The sequence below is a fragment of the Mixophyes fleayi genome, chromosome 4, assembly GCF_038048845.1.
Source record: "Mixophyes fleayi isolate aMixFle1 chromosome 4, aMixFle1.hap1, whole genome shotgun sequence".
Taxonomy (NCBI): domain Eukaryota; kingdom Metazoa; phylum Chordata; class Amphibia; order Anura; family Limnodynastidae; genus Mixophyes; species Mixophyes fleayi.
In genome coordinates, this window is record NC_134405.1 from 52198145 (window position 1) to 52212100 (window position 13956).

The 13956-nt window shown below is 42.1% G+C and overlaps 43 non-coding genes across 43 annotated transcripts; all 43 read right to left on the bottom strand.

Moving 5' to 3' along the window:
- Positions 1-65: 65 nt before the first annotated feature.
- Positions 66-206, bottom strand: LOC142155820 (U4 spliceosomal RNA). The gene has a single exon (XR_012691908.1). It is a non-coding gene; the product is annotated as a U4 spliceosomal RNA (small nuclear RNA).
- A 184-nt stretch (positions 207-390) lies between these two features.
- Positions 391-531, bottom strand: LOC142156182 (U4 spliceosomal RNA). The gene has a single exon (XR_012692253.1). It is a non-coding gene; the product is annotated as a U4 spliceosomal RNA (small nuclear RNA).
- A 184-nt stretch (positions 532-715) lies between these two features.
- On the bottom strand, positions 716-856 carry LOC142155895 (U4 spliceosomal RNA). The gene has a single exon (XR_012691980.1). It is a non-coding gene; the product is annotated as a U4 spliceosomal RNA (small nuclear RNA).
- A 184-nt stretch (positions 857-1040) lies between these two features.
- Positions 1041-1181, bottom strand: LOC142155917 (U4 spliceosomal RNA). The gene has a single exon (XR_012692002.1). It is a non-coding gene; the product is annotated as a U4 spliceosomal RNA (small nuclear RNA).
- Positions 1182-1365: 184 nt separating this feature from the next.
- On the bottom strand, positions 1366-1506 carry LOC142155821 (U4 spliceosomal RNA). The gene has a single exon (XR_012691909.1). It is a non-coding gene; the product is annotated as a U4 spliceosomal RNA (small nuclear RNA).
- A 184-nt stretch (positions 1507-1690) lies between these two features.
- LOC142156183 (U4 spliceosomal RNA) lies at positions 1691-1831 on the bottom strand. Its single transcript, XR_012692254.1, has one exon. It is a non-coding gene; the product is annotated as a U4 spliceosomal RNA (small nuclear RNA).
- A 184-nt stretch (positions 1832-2015) lies between these two features.
- Positions 2016-2156, bottom strand: LOC142155933 (U4 spliceosomal RNA). Its single transcript, XR_012692017.1, has one exon. It is a non-coding gene; the product is annotated as a U4 spliceosomal RNA (small nuclear RNA).
- Positions 2157-2340: 184 nt separating this feature from the next.
- Positions 2341-2481, bottom strand: LOC142155822 (U4 spliceosomal RNA). The gene has a single exon (XR_012691910.1). It is a non-coding gene; the product is annotated as a U4 spliceosomal RNA (small nuclear RNA).
- Positions 2482-2665: 184 nt separating this feature from the next.
- On the bottom strand, positions 2666-2806 carry LOC142156037 (U4 spliceosomal RNA). Its single transcript, XR_012692115.1, has one exon. It is a non-coding gene; the product is annotated as a U4 spliceosomal RNA (small nuclear RNA).
- Positions 2807-2990: 184 nt separating this feature from the next.
- Positions 2991-3131, bottom strand: LOC142155824 (U4 spliceosomal RNA). Its single transcript, XR_012691912.1, has one exon. It is a non-coding gene; the product is annotated as a U4 spliceosomal RNA (small nuclear RNA).
- A 184-nt stretch (positions 3132-3315) lies between these two features.
- LOC142156184 (U4 spliceosomal RNA) lies at positions 3316-3456 on the bottom strand. The gene has a single exon (XR_012692255.1). It is a non-coding gene; the product is annotated as a U4 spliceosomal RNA (small nuclear RNA).
- A 184-nt stretch (positions 3457-3640) lies between these two features.
- On the bottom strand, positions 3641-3781 carry LOC142155896 (U4 spliceosomal RNA). Its single transcript, XR_012691981.1, has one exon. It is a non-coding gene; the product is annotated as a U4 spliceosomal RNA (small nuclear RNA).
- A 184-nt stretch (positions 3782-3965) lies between these two features.
- LOC142155897 (U4 spliceosomal RNA) lies at positions 3966-4106 on the bottom strand. Its single transcript, XR_012691982.1, has one exon. It is a non-coding gene; the product is annotated as a U4 spliceosomal RNA (small nuclear RNA).
- A 184-nt stretch (positions 4107-4290) lies between these two features.
- On the bottom strand, positions 4291-4431 carry LOC142155825 (U4 spliceosomal RNA). The gene has a single exon (XR_012691913.1). It is a non-coding gene; the product is annotated as a U4 spliceosomal RNA (small nuclear RNA).
- Positions 4432-4615: 184 nt separating this feature from the next.
- Positions 4616-4756, bottom strand: LOC142156196 (U4 spliceosomal RNA). Its single transcript, XR_012692266.1, has one exon. It is a non-coding gene; the product is annotated as a U4 spliceosomal RNA (small nuclear RNA).
- A 184-nt stretch (positions 4757-4940) lies between these two features.
- Positions 4941-5081, bottom strand: LOC142156031 (U4 spliceosomal RNA). The gene has a single exon (XR_012692109.1). It is a non-coding gene; the product is annotated as a U4 spliceosomal RNA (small nuclear RNA).
- A 184-nt stretch (positions 5082-5265) lies between these two features.
- On the bottom strand, positions 5266-5406 carry LOC142155945 (U4 spliceosomal RNA). Its single transcript, XR_012692028.1, has one exon. It is a non-coding gene; the product is annotated as a U4 spliceosomal RNA (small nuclear RNA).
- Positions 5407-5590: 184 nt separating this feature from the next.
- LOC142155826 (U4 spliceosomal RNA) lies at positions 5591-5731 on the bottom strand. Its single transcript, XR_012691914.1, has one exon. It is a non-coding gene; the product is annotated as a U4 spliceosomal RNA (small nuclear RNA).
- Positions 5732-5915: 184 nt separating this feature from the next.
- On the bottom strand, positions 5916-6056 carry LOC142156201 (U4 spliceosomal RNA). Its single transcript, XR_012692271.1, has one exon. It is a non-coding gene; the product is annotated as a U4 spliceosomal RNA (small nuclear RNA).
- Positions 6057-6240: 184 nt separating this feature from the next.
- Positions 6241-6381, bottom strand: LOC142155898 (U4 spliceosomal RNA). The gene has a single exon (XR_012691983.1). It is a non-coding gene; the product is annotated as a U4 spliceosomal RNA (small nuclear RNA).
- Positions 6382-6565: 184 nt separating this feature from the next.
- LOC142155827 (U4 spliceosomal RNA) lies at positions 6566-6706 on the bottom strand. Its single transcript, XR_012691915.1, has one exon. It is a non-coding gene; the product is annotated as a U4 spliceosomal RNA (small nuclear RNA).
- Positions 6707-6890: 184 nt separating this feature from the next.
- On the bottom strand, positions 6891-7031 carry LOC142156186 (U4 spliceosomal RNA). The gene has a single exon (XR_012692257.1). It is a non-coding gene; the product is annotated as a U4 spliceosomal RNA (small nuclear RNA).
- Positions 7032-7215: 184 nt separating this feature from the next.
- Positions 7216-7356, bottom strand: LOC142156188 (U4 spliceosomal RNA). The gene has a single exon (XR_012692258.1). It is a non-coding gene; the product is annotated as a U4 spliceosomal RNA (small nuclear RNA).
- Positions 7357-7540: 184 nt separating this feature from the next.
- On the bottom strand, positions 7541-7681 carry LOC142156032 (U4 spliceosomal RNA). The gene has a single exon (XR_012692110.1). It is a non-coding gene; the product is annotated as a U4 spliceosomal RNA (small nuclear RNA).
- A 184-nt stretch (positions 7682-7865) lies between these two features.
- On the bottom strand, positions 7866-8006 carry LOC142155853 (U4 spliceosomal RNA). Its single transcript, XR_012691940.1, has one exon. It is a non-coding gene; the product is annotated as a U4 spliceosomal RNA (small nuclear RNA).
- A 184-nt stretch (positions 8007-8190) lies between these two features.
- Positions 8191-8331, bottom strand: LOC142155828 (U4 spliceosomal RNA). The gene has a single exon (XR_012691916.1). It is a non-coding gene; the product is annotated as a U4 spliceosomal RNA (small nuclear RNA).
- Positions 8332-8515: 184 nt separating this feature from the next.
- LOC142155992 (U4 spliceosomal RNA) lies at positions 8516-8656 on the bottom strand. Its single transcript, XR_012692073.1, has one exon. It is a non-coding gene; the product is annotated as a U4 spliceosomal RNA (small nuclear RNA).
- A 184-nt stretch (positions 8657-8840) lies between these two features.
- LOC142156189 (U4 spliceosomal RNA) lies at positions 8841-8981 on the bottom strand. The gene has a single exon (XR_012692259.1). It is a non-coding gene; the product is annotated as a U4 spliceosomal RNA (small nuclear RNA).
- Positions 8982-9165: 184 nt separating this feature from the next.
- Positions 9166-9306, bottom strand: LOC142155899 (U4 spliceosomal RNA). Its single transcript, XR_012691984.1, has one exon. It is a non-coding gene; the product is annotated as a U4 spliceosomal RNA (small nuclear RNA).
- A 184-nt stretch (positions 9307-9490) lies between these two features.
- LOC142155900 (U4 spliceosomal RNA) lies at positions 9491-9631 on the bottom strand. Its single transcript, XR_012691985.1, has one exon. It is a non-coding gene; the product is annotated as a U4 spliceosomal RNA (small nuclear RNA).
- Positions 9632-9815: 184 nt separating this feature from the next.
- LOC142155829 (U4 spliceosomal RNA) lies at positions 9816-9956 on the bottom strand. Its single transcript, XR_012691917.1, has one exon. It is a non-coding gene; the product is annotated as a U4 spliceosomal RNA (small nuclear RNA).
- A 184-nt stretch (positions 9957-10140) lies between these two features.
- LOC142156190 (U4 spliceosomal RNA) lies at positions 10141-10281 on the bottom strand. The gene has a single exon (XR_012692260.1). It is a non-coding gene; the product is annotated as a U4 spliceosomal RNA (small nuclear RNA).
- A 184-nt stretch (positions 10282-10465) lies between these two features.
- Positions 10466-10606, bottom strand: LOC142156034 (U4 spliceosomal RNA). Its single transcript, XR_012692112.1, has one exon. It is a non-coding gene; the product is annotated as a U4 spliceosomal RNA (small nuclear RNA).
- A 184-nt stretch (positions 10607-10790) lies between these two features.
- LOC142155854 (U4 spliceosomal RNA) lies at positions 10791-10931 on the bottom strand. The gene has a single exon (XR_012691941.1). It is a non-coding gene; the product is annotated as a U4 spliceosomal RNA (small nuclear RNA).
- Positions 10932-11115: 184 nt separating this feature from the next.
- LOC142155830 (U4 spliceosomal RNA) lies at positions 11116-11256 on the bottom strand. The gene has a single exon (XR_012691918.1). It is a non-coding gene; the product is annotated as a U4 spliceosomal RNA (small nuclear RNA).
- Positions 11257-11440: 184 nt separating this feature from the next.
- Positions 11441-11581, bottom strand: LOC142156053 (U4 spliceosomal RNA). Its single transcript, XR_012692130.1, has one exon. It is a non-coding gene; the product is annotated as a U4 spliceosomal RNA (small nuclear RNA).
- A 184-nt stretch (positions 11582-11765) lies between these two features.
- LOC142155944 (U4 spliceosomal RNA) lies at positions 11766-11906 on the bottom strand. Its single transcript, XR_012692027.1, has one exon. It is a non-coding gene; the product is annotated as a U4 spliceosomal RNA (small nuclear RNA).
- Positions 11907-12090: 184 nt separating this feature from the next.
- Positions 12091-12231, bottom strand: LOC142156191 (U4 spliceosomal RNA). The gene has a single exon (XR_012692261.1). It is a non-coding gene; the product is annotated as a U4 spliceosomal RNA (small nuclear RNA).
- A 184-nt stretch (positions 12232-12415) lies between these two features.
- On the bottom strand, positions 12416-12556 carry LOC142155901 (U4 spliceosomal RNA). Its single transcript, XR_012691986.1, has one exon. It is a non-coding gene; the product is annotated as a U4 spliceosomal RNA (small nuclear RNA).
- A 184-nt stretch (positions 12557-12740) lies between these two features.
- On the bottom strand, positions 12741-12881 carry LOC142155970 (U4 spliceosomal RNA). The gene has a single exon (XR_012692052.1). It is a non-coding gene; the product is annotated as a U4 spliceosomal RNA (small nuclear RNA).
- A 184-nt stretch (positions 12882-13065) lies between these two features.
- Positions 13066-13206, bottom strand: LOC142155831 (U4 spliceosomal RNA). The gene has a single exon (XR_012691919.1). It is a non-coding gene; the product is annotated as a U4 spliceosomal RNA (small nuclear RNA).
- Positions 13207-13390: 184 nt separating this feature from the next.
- On the bottom strand, positions 13391-13531 carry LOC142156192 (U4 spliceosomal RNA). Its single transcript, XR_012692262.1, has one exon. It is a non-coding gene; the product is annotated as a U4 spliceosomal RNA (small nuclear RNA).
- Positions 13532-13715: 184 nt separating this feature from the next.
- Positions 13716-13856, bottom strand: LOC142156047 (U4 spliceosomal RNA). The gene has a single exon (XR_012692124.1). It is a non-coding gene; the product is annotated as a U4 spliceosomal RNA (small nuclear RNA).
- Positions 13857-13956: the final 100 nt, after the last annotated feature.

Here is a 13956-nt window from a genome sequence, read left to right on the forward strand (position 1 = left end):
CAGGATTTGCCAAAAGTGCTTTCTGCTGCTGTGTCCAATCATCTTTCATTCACCATAACTAACAGTCTCCTAGGAGACTAACAAAAATTGCCAATGCTGACTATATTGCAAGTCATCATGGCGGGGTATTGGGAAAAGTTTTCAACTAGCAATAACCACACCTCGGTTTGACCTCATTGGTTACGGTAATGCCACTGCGCAAAGTTGACTGAATTTGGATGTGGCAATCAGCACTTGCGACGTAGATCTCTTTCCAATTGTGGCGAGACAAATCTATTCTTTGGCTTAGAGCACTGAATTGTGGGAGTTTATATACTTATGAGTCCAGTATTTGCCAAAAGGGCTTTCTGCTGCTGTGTCCAATCATCTTTCATTCACCATAACTAACAGTCTCCTAGGAGACTAACAAAAATTGCCAATGCTGACTATATTGCAAGTCATCATGGCGGGGTATTGGGAAAAGTTTTCATCTAGCAATAACCACACTTTGGTTTGACCTCATTGGTTACGGTAATGCCACTGCGCAAAGTTGACTGAATTTGGATGTGGCAATCAGCACTTGCGACGTAGATCTCTTTCCAATTGTGGCCAGACAAATCTATTCTTTGGTTTAGAGCACTGAATTGTGGGAGTTTATATGCTTATGAGTCCAGGATTTGCCAAAAGGGCTTTCTGCTGCTGTGTCCAATCATCTTTCATTCACCATAACTAACAGTCTCCTAGGAGACTAACAAAAATTGCCAATGCTGACTATATTGCAAGTCATCATGGCGGGGTATTGGGAAAAGTTTTCAACTAGCAATAACCACACCTCGGTTTCACCTCATTGGTTACGGTAATGCCACTGCGCAAAGTTGACTGAATTTGAATGTGGCAATCAGCACTTGCAACGTAGATCTCTTTTCAATTGTGGCGAGACAAATCTATTCTTTGGCTTAGAGCACTGAATTGTGGGAATTTATATGCTTATGAGTCCAGGATTTGCCAAAAGTGCTTTCTGCTGCTGTGTCCAATCATCTTTCATTCACCATAACTAACAGTCTCCTAGGAGACTAACAAAAATTGCCAATGCTGACAATATTGCAAGTCATCATGGCGGGGTATTGGGAAAAGTTTTCAACTAGCAATAACCACACCTCGGTTTCACCTCATTGGTTACGGTAATGCCACTGCGCAAAGTTGACTGAATTTGGATGTGGCAATCAGCACTTGCGACGTAGAGCTCTTTCCAATTGTGGCGAGACAAATCTATTCTTTGGCTTAGAGCACTGAATTGTGGGAGTTTATATGCTTATGAGTCCAGGATTTGCCAAAAGGGCTTTCTGCTGCTGTGTCCAATCATCTTTCATTCACCATAACTAACAGTCTCCTAGGAGACTAACAAAAATTGCCAATGCTGACTATATTGCAAGTCATCATGGCGGGGTATTGGGAAAAGTTTTCAACTAGCAATAACCACACCTCGGTTTGACCTCATTGGTTACGGTAATGCCACTGCGCAAAGTTGACTGAATTTGGATGTGGCAATCAGCACTTGCGACGTAGATCTCTTTCCAATTGTGGCGAGACAAATCTATTCTTTGGCTTAGAGCACTGAATTGTGGGAGTTTATATACTTATGAGTCCAGTATTTGCCAAAAGGGCTTTCTGCTGCTGTGTCCAATCATCTTTCATTCACCATAACTAACAGTCTCCTAGGAGACTAACAAAAATTGCCAATGCTGACTATATTGCAAGTCATCATGGCGGGGTATTGGGAAAAGTTTTCATCTAGCAATAACCACACTTTGGTTTGACCTCATTGGTTACGGTAATGCCACTGCGCAAAGTTGACTGAATTTGGATGTGGCAATCAGCACTTGCGACGTAGATCTCTTTCCAATTGTGGCGAGACAAATCTATTCTTTGGCTTAGAGCACTGAATTGTGGGAATTTATATGCTTATGAGTCCAGGATTTGCCAAAAGTGCTTTCTGCTGCTGTGTCCAATCATCTATCATTCACCATAACTAACAGTCTCCTAGGAGACTAACAAAAATTGCCAATGCTGACTATATTGCAAGTCATCATGGCGGGGTATTGGGAAAAGTTTTCAACTAGCAATAACCACACCTCGGTTTGACCTCATTGGTTACAGTAATGCCACTGCGCAAAGTTGACTGAATTTGGATGTGGCAATCAGCACTTGCGACGTAGAGCTCTTTCCAATTGTGGCGAGACAAATCTATTCTTTGGCTTAGAGCACTGAATTGTGGGAGTTTATATGCTTATGAGTCCAGGATTTGCCAAAAGGGCTTTCTGCTGCTGTGTCCAATCATCTTTCATTCACCATCACTAACAGTCTCCTAGGAGACTAACAAAAATTGCCAATGCTGACTATATTGCAAGTCATCATGGCGGGGTATTGGGAAAAGTTTTCAACTAGCAATAACCACACCTCGGTTTGACCTCATTGGTTACGGTAATGCCACTGCGCAAAGTTGCCTGAATTTAGATGTGGCAATCAGCACTTGCGACGTAGATCTCTTTTCAATTGTGGCGAGACAAATCTATTCTTTGGCTTAGAGCACTGAATTGTGGGAATTTATATGCTTATGAGTCCAGGATTTGCCAAAAGTGCTTTCTGCTGCTGTGTCCAATCATCTTTCATTCACCATAACTAACAGTCTCTTAGGAGACTAACAAAAATTGCCAATGCTGACTATATTGCAAGTCATCATGGCGGGGTATTGGGAAAAGTTTTCAACTAGCAATAACCACACCTCAGTTTGACCTCATTGGTTACAGTAATGCCACTGCGCAAAGTTGACTGAATTTGGATGTGGCAATCAGCACTTGCGACGTAGATCTCTTTTCAATTGTGGCGAGACAAATCTATTCTTTGGCTTAGAGCACTGAATTGTGGGAGTTTATATGCTTATGAGTCCTGGATTTGCCAAAAGGGCTTTCTGCTGCTGTGTCCAATCATCTTTCATTCACCATAACTAACAGTCTCCTAGGAGACTAACAAAAATTGCCAATGCTGACTATATTGCAAGTCATCATGGCGGGGTATTGGGAAAAGTTTTCAACTAGCAATAACCACACCTCGGTTTGACCTCATTGGTTACGGTAATGCCACTGCGCAAAGTTGACTGAATTTGGATGTGGCAATCAGCACTTGCGACGTAGATCTCTTTCCAATTGTGGCGAGACAAATCTATTCTTTGGCTTAGAGCACTGAATTGTGGGAGTTTATATACTTATGAGTCCAGTATTTGCCAAAAGGGCTTTCTGCTGCTGTGTCCAATCATCTTTCATTCACCATAACTAACAGTCTCCTAGGAGACTAACAAAAATTGCCAATGCTGACTATATTGCAAGTCATCATGGCGGGGTATTGGGAAAAGTTTTCATCTAGCAATAACCACACTTTGGTTTGACCTCATTGGTTACGGTAATGCCACTGCGCAAAGTTGACTGAATTTGGATGTGGCAATCAGCACTTGCGACGTAGATCTCTTTCCAATTGTGGCCAGACAAATCTATTCTTTGGTTTAGAGCACTGAATTGTGGGAGTTTATATGCTTATGAGTCCAGGATTTGCCAAAAGGGCTTTCTGCTGCTGTGTCCAATCATCTTTCATTCACCATAACTAACAGTCTCCTAGGAGACTAACAAAAATTGCCAATGCTGACTATATTGCAAGTCATCATGGCGGGGTATTGGGAAAAGTTTTCAACTAGCAATAACCACACCTCGGTTTCACCTCATTGGTTACGGTAATGCCACTGCGCAAAGTTGACTGAATTTGAATGTGGCAATCAGCACTTGCAACGTAGATCTCTTTTCAATTGTGGCGAGACAAATCTATTCTTTGGCTTAGAGCACTGAATTGTGGGAATTTATATGCTTATGAGTCCAGGATTTGCCAAAAGTGCTTTCTGCTGCTGTGTCCAATCATCTTTCATTCACCATAACTAACAGTCTCCTAGGAGACTAACAAAAATTGCCAATGCTGACTATATTGCAAGTCATCATGGCGGGGTATTGGGAAAAGTTTTCAACTAGCAATAACCACACCTCGGTTTCACCTCATTGGTTACGGTAATGCCACTGCGCAAAGTTGACTGAATTTGGATGTGGCAATCAGCACTTGCGACGTAGAGCTCTTTCCAATTGTGGCGAGACAAATCTATTCTTTGGCTTAGAGCACTGAATTGTGGGAGTTTATATGCTTATGAGTCCAGGATTTGCCAAAAGGGCTTTCTGCTGCTGTGTCCAATCATCTTTCATTCACCATAACTAACAGTCTCCTAGGAGACTAACAAAAATTGCCAATGCTGACTATATTGCAAGTCATCATGGCGGGGTATTGGGAAAAGTTTTCAACTAGCAATAACCACACCTCGGTTTGACCTCATTGGTTACGGTAATGCCACTGCGCAAAGTTGACTGAATTTGGATGTGGCAATCAGCACTTGCGACGTAGATCTCTTTCCAATTGTGGCGAGACAAATCTATTCTTTGGCTTAGAGCACTGAATTGTGGGAGTTTATATACTTATGAGTCCAGTATTTGCCAAAAGGGCTTTCTGCTGCTGTGTCCAATCATCTTTCATTCACCATAACTAACAGTCTCCTAGGAGACTAACAAAAATTGCCAATGCTGACTATATTGCAAGTCATCATGGCGGGGTATTGGGAAAAGTTTTCATCTAGCAATAACCACACTTTGGTTTGACCTCATTGGTTACGGTAATGCCACTGCGCATAGTTGACTGAATTTGGATGTGGCAATCAGCACTTGCGACGTAGATCTCTTTCCAATTGTGGCGAGACAAATCTATTCTTTGGCTTAGAGCACTGAATTGTGGGAGTTTATATGCTTATGAGTCCAGGATTTGCCAAAAGGGCTTTCTGCTGCTGTGTCCAATCATCTTTCATTCACCATAACTAACAGTCTCCTAGGAGACTAACAAAAATTGCCAATGCTGACTATATTGCAAGTCATCATGGCGGGGTATTGGGAAAAGTTTTCAACTAGCAATACCCACACCTCGGTTTGACCTCATTGGTTACGGTAATGCCACTGCGCAAAGTTGACTGAATTTGGATGTGGCAATCAGCACTTGCGACGTAGAGCTCTTTCCAATTGTGTAGAGACAAATCTATTCTTTGGCTTAGAGCACTGAATTGTGGGAGTTTATATGCTTATGAGTCCAGGATTTGCCAAAAGGGCTTTCTGCTGCTGTGTCCAATCATCTTTCATTCACCATAACTAAAAGTCTCCTAGGAGACTAACAAAAATTGCCAATGCTGACTATATTGCAAGTCATCATGGCAGGATATTGGGAAAAGTTTTCAACTAGCAATAACCACACCTCGGTTTGACCTCATTGGTTACGGTAATGCCACTGCGCAAAGTTGGCTGAATTTGGATGTGGCAATCAGCACTTGCAACGTAGAGCTCTTTCCAATTGTGGCGAGACAAATCTATTCTTTGGCTTAGAGCACTAAATTGTGGGAGTTTATATGCTTATGAGTCCAGGATTTGCCAAAAGGGCTTTCTGCTGCTGTGTCCAATCATCTTTCATTCACCATAACTAACAGTCTCCTAGGAGACTAACAAAAATTGCCAATGCTGACTATATTGCAAGTCATCATGGCGGGGTATTGGGAAAAGTTTTCAACTAGCAATAACCACACCTCGGTTTGACCTCATTGGTTACGGTAATGCCACTGCGCAAAGTTGACTGAATTTGGATGTGGCAATCAGCACTTGCGACGTAGATCTCTTTCCAATTGTGGCGAGACAAATCTATTCTTTGGCTTAGAGCACTGAATTGTGGGAGTTTATATACTTATGAGTCCAGTATTTGCCAAAAGGGCTTTCTGCTGCTGTGTCCAATCATCTTTCATTCACCATAACTAACAGTCTCCTAGGAGACTAACAAAAATTGCCAATGCTGACTATATTGCAAGTCATCATGGCGGGGTATTGGGAAAAGTTTTCATCTAGCAATAACCACACTTTGGTTTGACCTCATTGATTACGGTAATGCCACTGCGCAAAGTTGACTGAATTTGGATGTGGCAATCAGCACTTGCGACGTAGATCTCTTTCCAATTGTGGCCAGACAAATCTATTCTTTGGTTTAGAGCACTGAATTGTGGGAGTTTATATGCTTATGAGTCCAGGATTTGCCAAAAGGGCTTTCTGCTGCTGTGTCCAATCATCTTTCATTCACCATAACTAACAGTCTCCTAGGAGACTAACAAAAATTGCCAATGCTGACTATATTGCAAGTCATCATGGCGGGGTATTGGGAAAAGTTTTCAACTAGCAATAACCACACCTCGGTTTCACCTCATTGGTTACGGTAATGCCACTGCGCAAAGTTGACTGAATTTGGATGTGGCAATCAGCACTTGCGACGTAGAGCTCTTTCCAATTGTGGCGAGACAAATCTATTCTTTGGCTTAGAGCACTGAATTGTGGGAGTTTATATGCTTATGAGTCCAGGATTTGCCAAAAGGGCTTTCTGCTGCTGTGTCCAATCATCTTTCATTCACCATAACTAACAGTCTCCTAGGAGACTAACAAAAATTGCCAATGCTGACTATATTGCAAGTCATCATGGCGGGGTATTGGGAAAAGTTTTCAACTAGCAATAACCACACCTCGGTTTGACCTCATTGGTTACGGTAATGCCACTGCGCAAAGTTGACTGAATTTGGATGTGGCAATCAGCACTTGCGACGTAGATCTCTTTCCAATTGTGGCGAGACAAATCTATTCTTTGGCTTAGAGCACTGAATTGTGGGAGTTTATATACTTATGAGTCCAGTATTTGCCAAAAGGGCTTTCTGCTGCTGTGTCCAATCATCTTTCATTCACCATAACTAACAGTCTCCTAGGAGACTAACAAAAATTGCCAATGCTGACTATATTGCAAGTCATCATGGCGGGGTATTGGGAAAAGTTTTCATCTAGCAATAACCACACTTTGGTTTGACCTCATTGGTTACGGTAATGCCACTGCGCAAAGTTGACTGAATTTGGATGTGGCAATCAGCACTTGCGACGTAGATCTCTTTCCAATTGTGGCGAGACAAATCTATTCTTTGGCTTAGAGCACTGAATTGTGGGAGTTTATATGCTTATGAGTCCAGGATTTGCCAAAAGGGCTTTCTGCTGCTGTGTCCAATCATCTTTCATTCACCATAACTAACAGTCTCCTAGGAGACTAACAAAAATTGCCAATGCTGACTATATTGCAAGTCATCATGGCGGGGTATTGGGAAAAGTTTTCATCTAGCAATAACCACACTTTGGTTTGACCTCATTGGTTACGGTAATGCCACTGCGCAAAGTTGACTGAATTTGGATGTGGCAATCAGCACTTGCGACGTAGATCTCTTTCCAATTGTGGCGAGACAAATCTATTCTTTGGCTTAGAGCACTGAATTGTGGGAGTTTATATGCTTATGAGTCCAGGATTTGCCAAAAGGGCTTTCTGCTGCTGTGTCCAATCATCTTTCATTCACCATAACTAACAGTCTCCTAGGAGACTAACAAAAATTGCCAATGCTGACTATATTGCAAGTCATCATGGCGGGGTATTGGGAAAAGTTTTCAACTAGCAATACCCACACCTCGGTTTGACCTCATTGGTTACGGTAATGCCACTGCGCAAAGTTGACTGAATTTGGATGTGGCAATCAGCACTTGCGACGTAGAGCTCTTTCCAATTGTGTAGAGACAAATCTATTCTTTGGCTTAGAGCACTGAATTGTGGGAGTTTATATGCTTATGAGTCCAGGATTTGCCAAAAGGGCTTTCTGCTGCTGTGTCCAATCATCTTTCATTCACCATAACTAAAAGTCTCCTAGGAGACTAACAAAAATTGCCAATGCTGACTATATTGCAAGTCATCATGGCGGGATATTGGGAAAAGTTTTCAACTAGCAATAACCACACCTCGGTTTGACCTCATTGGTTACGGTAATGCCACTGCGCAAAGTTGGCTGAATTTGGATGTGGCAATCAGCACTTGCGACGTAGAGCTCTTTCCAATTGTGGCGAGACAAATCTATTCTTTGGCTTAGAGCACTAAATTGTGGGAGTTTATATGCTTATGAGTCCAGGATTTGCCAAAAGGGCTTTCTGCTGCTGTGTCCAATCATCTTTCATTCACCATAACTAACAGTCTCCTAGGAGACTAACAAAAATTGCCAATGCTGACTATATTGCAAGTCATCATGGCGGGGTATTGGGAAAAGTTTTCAACTAGCAATAACCACACCTCGGTTTGACCTCATTGGTTACGGTAATGCCACTGCGCAAAGTTGAATGAATTTAGATGTGGCAATCAGCACTTGCGACGTAGATCTCTTTTCAATTGTGGCGAGACAAATCTATTCTTTGGCTTAGAGCACTGAATTGTGGGAATTTATATGCTTATGAGTCCAGGATTTGCCAAAAGTGCTTTCTGCTGCTGTGTCCAATCATCTTTCATTCACCATAACTAACAGTCTCCTAGGAGACTAACAAAAATTGCCAATGCTGACTATATTGCAAGTCATCATGGCGGGGTATTGGGAAAAGTTTTCAACTAGCAATAACCACACCTTGGTTTGACCTCATTGGTTACGGTAATGCCACTGCGCAAAGTTGACTGAATTTGGATGTGGCAATCAGCACTTGCGACGTAGATCTCTTTCCAATTGTGGCGAGACAAATCTATTCTTTGGCTTAGAGCACTGAATTGTGGGAGTTTATATACTTATGAGTCCAGTATTTGCCAAAAGGGCTTTCTGCTGCTGTGTCCAATCATCTTTCATTCACCATAACTAACAGTCTCCTAGGAGACTAACAAAAATTGCCAATGCTGACTATATTGCAAGTCATCATGGCGGGGTATTGGGAAAAGTTTTCATCTAGCAATAACCACACTTTGGTTTGACCTCATTGGTTACGGTAATGCCACTGCGCAAAGTTGACTGAATTTGGATGTGGCAATCAGCACTTGCGACGTAGATCTCTTTCCAATTGTGGCCAGACAAATCTATTCTTTGGTTTAGAGCACTGAATTGTGGGAGTTTATATGCTTATGAGTCCAGGATTTGCCAAAAGGGCTTTCTGCTGCTGTGTCCAATCATCTTTCATTCACCATAACTAACAGTCTCCTAGGAGACTAACAAAAATTGCCAATGCTGACTATATTGCAAGTCATCATGGCGGGGTATTGGGAAAAGTTTTCAACTAGCAATAACCACACCTCGGTTTCACCTCATTGGTTACGGTAATGCCACTGCGCAAAGTTGACTGAATTTGAATGTGGCAATCAGCACTTGCAACGTAGATCTCTTTTCAATTGTGGCGAGACAAATCTATTCTTTGGCTTAGAGCACTGAATTGTGGGAATTTATATGCTTATGAGTCCAGGATTTGCCAAAAGTGCTTTCTGCTGCTGTGTCCAATCATCTTTCATTCACCATAACTAACAGTCTCCTAGGAGACTAACAAAAATTGCCAATGCTGACTATATTGCAAGTCATCATGGCGGGGTATTGGGAAAAGTTTTCAACTAGCAATAACCACACCTCGGTTTCACCTCATTGGTTACGGTAATGCCACTGCGCAAAGTTGACTGAATTTGGATGTGGCAATCAGCACTTGCGACGTAGAGCTCTTTCCAATTGTGGCGAGACAAATCTATTCTTTGGCTTAGAGCACTGAATTGTGGGAGTTTATATGCTTATGAGTCCAGGATTTGCCAAAAGGGCTTTCTGCTGCTGTGTCCAATCATCTTTCATTCACCATAACTAACAGTCTCCTAGGAGACTAACAAAAATTGCCAATGCTGACTATATTGCAAGTCATCATGGCGGGGTATTGGGAAAAGTTTTCAACTAGCAATAACCACACCTCGGTTTGACCTCATTGGTTACGGTAATGCCACTGCGCAAAGTTGACTGAATTTGGATGTGGCAATCAGCACTTGCGACGTAGATCTCTTTCCAATTGTGGCGAGACAAATCTATTCTTTGGCTTAGAGCACTGAATTGTGGGAGTTTATATACTTATGAGTCCAGTATTTGCCAAAAGGGCTTTCTGCTGCTGTGTCCAATCATCTTTCATTCACCATAACTAACAGTCTCCTAGGAGACTAACAAAAATTGCCAATGCTGACTATATTGCAAGTCATCATGGCGGGGTATTGGGAAAAGTTTTCATCTAGCAATAACCACACTTTGGTTTGACCTCATTGGTTACGGTAATGCCACTGCGCAAAGTTGACTGAATTTGGATGTGGCAATCAGCACTTGCGACGTAGATCTCTTTCCAATTGTGGCGAGACAAATCTATTCTTTGGCTTAGAGCACTGAATTGTGGGAGTTTATATGCTTATGAGTCCAGGATTTGCCAAAAGGGCTTTCTGCTGCTGTGTCCAATCATCTTTCATTCACCATAACTAACAGTCTCCTAGGAGACTAACAAAAATTGCCAATGCTGACTATATTGCAAGTCATCATGGCGGGGTATTGGGAAAAGTTTTCAACTAGCAATACCCACACCTCGGTTTGACCTCATTGGTTACGGTAATGCCACTGCGCAAAGTTGACTGAATTTGGATGTGGCAATCAGCACTTGCGACGTAGAGCTCTTTCCAATTGTGTAGAGACAAATCTATTCTTTGGCTTAGAGCACTGAATTGTGGGAGTTTATATGCTTATGAGTCCAGGATTTGCCAAAAGGGCTTTCTGCTGCTGTGTCCAATCATCTTTCATTCACCATAACTAAAAGTCTCCTAGGAGACTAACAAAAATTGCCAATGCTGACTATATTGCAAGTCATCATGGCGGGATATTGGGAAAAGTTTTCAACTAGCAATAACCACACCTCGGTTTGACCTCATTGGTTACGGTAATGCCACTGCGCAAAGTTGGCTGAATTTGGATGTGGCAATCAGCACTTGCGACGTAGAGCTCTTTCCAATTGTGGCGAGACAAATCTATTCTTTGGCTTAGAGCACTAAATTGTGGGAGTTTATATGCTTATGAGTCCAGGATTTGCCAAAAGGGCTTTCTGCTGCTGTGTCCAATCATCTTTCATTCACCATAACTAACAGTCTCCTAGGAGACTAACAAAAATTGCCAATGCTGACTATATTGCAAGTCATCATGGCGGGGTATTGGGAAAAGTTTTCAACTAGCAATAACCACACCTCGGTTTGACCTCATTGGTTACGGTAATGCCACTGCGCAAAGTTGAATGAATTTAGATGTGGCAATCAGCACTTGCGACGTAGATCTCTTTTCAATTGTGGCGAGACAAATCTATTCTTTGGCTTAGAGCACTGAATTGTGGGAATTTATATGCTTATGAGTCCAGGATTTGCCAAAAGTGCTTTCTGCTGCTGTGTCCAATCATCTTTCATTCACCATAACTAACAGTCTCCTAGGAGACTAACAAAAATTGCCAATGCTGACTATATTGCAAGTCATCATGGCGGGGTATTGGGAAAAGTTTTCAACTAGCAATAACCACACCTCAGTTTGACCTCATTGGTTACAGTAATGCCACTGCGCAAAGTTGACTGAATTTGGATGTGGCAATCAGCACTTGCGACGTAGATCTCTTTTCAATTGTGGCGAGACAAATCTATTCTTTGGCTTAGAGCACTGAATTGTGGGAGTTTATATGCTTATGAGTCCTGGATTTGCCAAAAGGGCTTTCTGCTGCTGTGTCCAATCATCTTTCATTCACCATAACTAACAGTCTCCTAGGAGACTAACAAAAATTGCCAATGCTGACTATATTGCAAGTCATCATGGCGGGGTATTGGGAAAAGTTTTCAACTAGCAATAACCACACCTCGGTTTGACCTCATTAGTTACGGTAATGCCACTGCGCAAAGTTGACTGAATTTGGATGTGGCAATCAGCACTTGCGACGTAGATCTCTTTCCAATTGTGGCGAGACAAATCTATTCTTTGGCTTAGAGCACTGAATTGTGGGAGTTTATATACTTATGAGTCCAGTATTTGCCAAAAGGGCTTTCTGCTGCTGTGTCCAATCATCTTTCATTCACCATAACTAACAGTCTCCTAGGAGACTAACAAAAATTGCCAATGCTGACTATATTGCAAGTCATCATGGCGGGGTATTGGGAAAAGTTTTCATCTAGCAATAACCACACTTTGGTTTGACCTCATTGGTTACGGTAATGCCACTGCGCAAAGTTGACTGAATTTGGATGTGGCAATCAGCACTTGCGACGTAGATCTCTTTCCAATTGTGGCCAGACAAATCTATTCTTTGGCTTAGAGCACTGAATTGTGGGAGTTTATATGCTTATGAGTCCAGGATTTGCCAAAAGGGCTTTCTGCTGCTGTGTCCAATCATCTTTCATTCACCATAACTAACAGTCTCCTAGGAGACTAACAAAAATTGCCAATGCTGACTATATTGCAAGTCATCATGGCGGGGTATTGGGAAAAGTTTTCAACTAGCAATAACCACACCTCGGTTTCACCTCATTGGTTACGGTAATGCCACTGCGCAAAGTTGACTGAATTTGAATGTGGCAATCAGCACTTGCGACGTAGATCTCTTTTCAATTGTGGCAAGACAAATCTATTCTTTGGCTTAGAGCACTGAATTGTGGGAATTTATATGCTTATGAGTCCAGGATTTGCCAAAAGTGCTTTCTGCTGCTGTGTCCAATCATCTTTCATTCACCATAACTAACAGTCTCCTAGGAGACTAACAAAAATTGCCAATGCTGACTATATTGCAAGTCATCATGGCGGGGTATTGGGAAAAGTTTTCAACTAGCAATAACCACACCTCAGTTTCACCTCATTGGTTACGGTAATGCCACTGCGCAAAGTTGACTGAATTTGGATGTGGCAATCAGCACTTGCGACGTAGAGCTCTTTCCAATTGTGGCGAGACAAATCTATTCTTTGGCTTAGAGCACTGAATTGTGGGAGTTTATATGCTTATGAGTCCAGGATTTGCCAAAAGGGCTTTCTGCTGCTGTGTCCAATCATCTTTCATTCACCATAACTAACAGTCTCCTAGGAGACTAACAAAAATTGCCAATGCTGACTATATTGCAAGTCATCATGGCGGGGTATTGGGAAAAGTTTTCAACTAGCAATAACCACACCTCGGTTTGACCTCATTGGTTACGGTAATGCCACTGCGCAAAGTTGACTGAATTTGGATGTGGCAATGAGCACTTGCGACGTAGATCTCTTTCCAATTGTGGCGAGACAAATCTATTCTTTGGCTTAGAGCACTGAATTGTGGGAGTTTATATACTTATGAGTCCAGTATTTGCCAAAAGGGCTTTCTGCTGCTGTGTCCAATCATCTTTCATTCACCATAACTAACAGTCTCCTAGGAGACTAACAAAAATTGCCAATGCTGACTATATTGCAAGTCATCATGGCGGGGTATTGGGAAAAGTTTTCATCTAGCAATAACCACACTTTGGTTTGACCTCATTGGTTACGGTAATGCCACTGCGCAAAGTTGACTGAATTTGGATGTGGCAATCAGCACTTGCGACGTAGAGCTCTTTCCAATTGTGGCGAGACAAATCTATTCTTTGGCTTAGAGCACTGAATTGTGGGAGTTTATATGCTTATGAGTCCAGGATTTGCCAAAAGGGCTTTCTGCTGCTGTGTCCAATCATCTTTCATTCACCATAACTAACAGTCTCCTAGGAGACTAACAAAAATTGCCAATGCTGACTATATTGCAAATCATCATGGCGGGGTATTGGGAAAAGTTTTCAACTAGCAATAACCACACCTCAGTTTGACCTCATTGGTTACGGTAATGCCACTGCGCAAAGTTGACTGAATTTGAATGTGGCAATCAGCACTTGCGACGTAGATCTCTTTTCAATTGTGACGAGACAAATCTATTCTTTGGCTTAGAGCACTGAATTGTGGGA